We start from the raw sequence: 2,674 nt of genomic DNA, 5'->3' as shown, positions 1-2,674 counted from the left end.
TTGTAATATTTGCATTGCAAAAAGTATAAGGCTTAAGTGATGTGTGTTTAAGTGTATTTATAAAAATGGGTTAAAGTACAATGTAATAAAATTATTAAAAAGGAACTGGGGAATTAAAACCATTTTCCATATTCTATTTATTTCTTCTTATTTTTTTCTGCTGGAAAAATATCTACAAAAATTGGCATAAATAAATGTGTATGCTTATTAACTCCACCTGCAACTCAGGCCTCAGCTTTCTGACAATAATGAGCTACTTTAAATCTCTAAGTTTCTTGATTACTTCCCATAAAGATGAATGAGGGGTGTTAAAGTCACCTGTTGGGGAGCATCACTACTCCCTGATTGCTAGAAATCCTCACCCCCACCCAGCTCCTCCCAAGGATCTGATTGGCAGTCACCTGGATAACTGTTCTAAGTGAAAGTTTAAATAGTTACTCAAAGCTTCCATGATGCTGCACTCCACTAGTTCTTTTCAAATATCTGGTTTTCTCTGTTTCCTCATATTTATTTTTCCTTCATTTTATTATTAAATATGGAATTTCCCAGGGTTCCAGACACAGCCAATTGTTCTTCCTAGTAATCTTCTCTCCCAATTAATTTCCTTCCCTCTCAGAGTCTTGACTATAACATGTTAAGGACTTTCAAATCTGTGGATCCTCACAGGCTTCCCAGGTGGCACAGCGGTAAAGAAACCACTTGCCAATGCAAGAGACACAAAAGATGAGGGTTCGATCCCTGGATTGGGAAGATCCCCTGGAGTAGGAAATGAGAACTTACTCATATTCTTGCCTGGAAAATACCATGGACAGAGGAGCCTGGCAGGCTACACTCCATAGGGTTGCAAAGAGTCGAACAAGACTGAGCTCACAAGCACATCAATTGAACGTTTGATTCCTGGGTCAGGAAGATTCATGAATGCAGTCCTCTCACTAGCAAATGAGTAATGTCAAACTTCCACGAATAGCTTATTTGAACACTTCAAGTTTATCTTATCAAAAACTGAACATCTGATTTCCTTTCTTTCCCAAACTGTTTTCATATGTTCTTTCTCTCTCCTAGAGGAACCAATTACCCAATCCAGAAACTTCAGAGCAAATCCTCAGCAATAATTTCAATTGGATTTCTGCCATTAAATTTGGATGTTTATTACATGTGTAATTATAGGGTCTTAAGATGACACTAGTCTTATTTAAATAAATAAATTTTTGTACTTCACAATGGTATAACACAAAGTACACTAGTGAATTAATCCACTAACAGTTTTTCTTAGGCACTACACAACCACAACTACCATCACCACTGGCTCTATCATGCCTGTTTTTCTTTCCAATTAAGGCTCTCTGAAGGGCTTTCCTGATGGTTCAGATGGTCAGATAGTAAAGAATCCACCTGCAATGCAGAAGACTGAAGTCTGATCCCTGGGTCAGGAAGATCCCCTGGAGAAGCGAATGGCTACCCACTCTAGTATTCTTGCCTGGAGAATCCCATAAACAGAGGAGCCTGGTGGGCTACAGTCCGTGAGGTCACAAAGAGTCAGACACAACTGAGCAACTAAGAACAAGCACGAAACACAAGGCTCTTTGAAGACTTATGGTCATAATTATGCATTGGAAATTCCTAATTTGGGTAACCTTGACAATATACAGCTATATAAAATCAGCCAGCACCACAGATTGCATGTATTTTAAGAATAAGAAAAACAAACAATTCAGTATCTAGGTCCATATTCTCACTTCCTTTCATGTGTGTATATTTACATTTTTAATCCCTGGACTAAGAAACAAGGAAAGGGGCAAAAGCAAAAACATTTCCTTGAGAAAAAAGTTCCAGAAATAAAAAGGTAGGGAGGGGATTGGGTAGGGAAAGAGATAAAAAAATACTGATACATTTTCTACTTACCCTAATTAAATCTAATCAAAGCTCACAACTGACTACTGTGTTGTGAATTTGCAATGTCAGTCTAAAGGTTTCTTTCTGATTAAATCAAGTACAAGCAGTACTGAAGGCACTAATGATAAAGCAAGCCCCATTAGACTATTAAAATATAAAAGGGGTCCTCTTTTCTCAAATCAGTGTATTTCCATTTAGCCAGAGCCTGCCACTCTGAAAATACGTCTCACTAATCATTCTTCTCTGTTTCTTGATCTTTTGCTACTTTCTCCAGGGCCTGCAGTCAACTGTGGAGGTGGAACAATGAAGTCTTTCATATAGAAGAAAAAAAAGAAAAAAGAAAACTCTGAATGCAATGCTTTCTCTCCTTCTCTATATCACTGTGAGCATACCAAAAGAAACAAAAGGGAAGGATAAACCCTTTTTCCAGTGGTCAAAAGGTATTTTAGAAATTAAAGGAAGAAATCCTTGAGAATGGTTTTGTGTCTGTCTGTCTTCCACACGATTGTCACTGATTGTGCATGTTAAACCTTTTCAGTGTCAGGAATCCAAATCCAGAGGAGACATCCAAAGTGTAAACTCAGGTTTTCTCCTGAAAAGCAGTGAATGGCATTTGGCTAAGACAACCAAGACCCTTTGGCCAGAGAATTCTATAAGATAAAAAATGTTGGCACCATTGAGCATTTTGAAAGTTTAGACAGATAAATGTAGACAAACCTCCTAAATGTGATCTTACTTATTGTTTACAAAATAATTTTAAAAGATATGCAGTGAGATCTTG

The 2,674-nt window shown here is 37.5% G+C and overlaps 1 long non-coding RNA gene across 1 annotated transcript; it reads left to right on the top strand.

Moving 5' to 3' along the window:
• Positions 1–857: 857 nt before the first annotated feature.
• LOC129651575 (uncharacterized) lies at positions 858–2,354 on the top strand. The gene is made up of 3 exons (XR_008714207.1): positions 858–943; positions 1,063–1,629; positions 2,168–2,354. It is a non-coding gene; the product is annotated as an uncharacterized LOC129651575 (long non-coding RNA).
• The last annotated feature ends 320 nt before the right edge of the window (positions 2,355–2,674 follow it).

This window comes from Bubalus kerabau, chromosome 4 (assembly GCF_029407905.1).
Source record: "Bubalus kerabau isolate K-KA32 ecotype Philippines breed swamp buffalo chromosome 4, PCC_UOA_SB_1v2, whole genome shotgun sequence".
NCBI classification, from domain to species: Eukaryota; Metazoa; Chordata; class Mammalia; order Artiodactyla; family Bovidae; genus Bubalus; species Bubalus kerabau.
The sequence above is the reverse complement of the archived record's forward strand: the minus strand, read 5'-3'. Positions and strand labels throughout refer to the sequence as shown.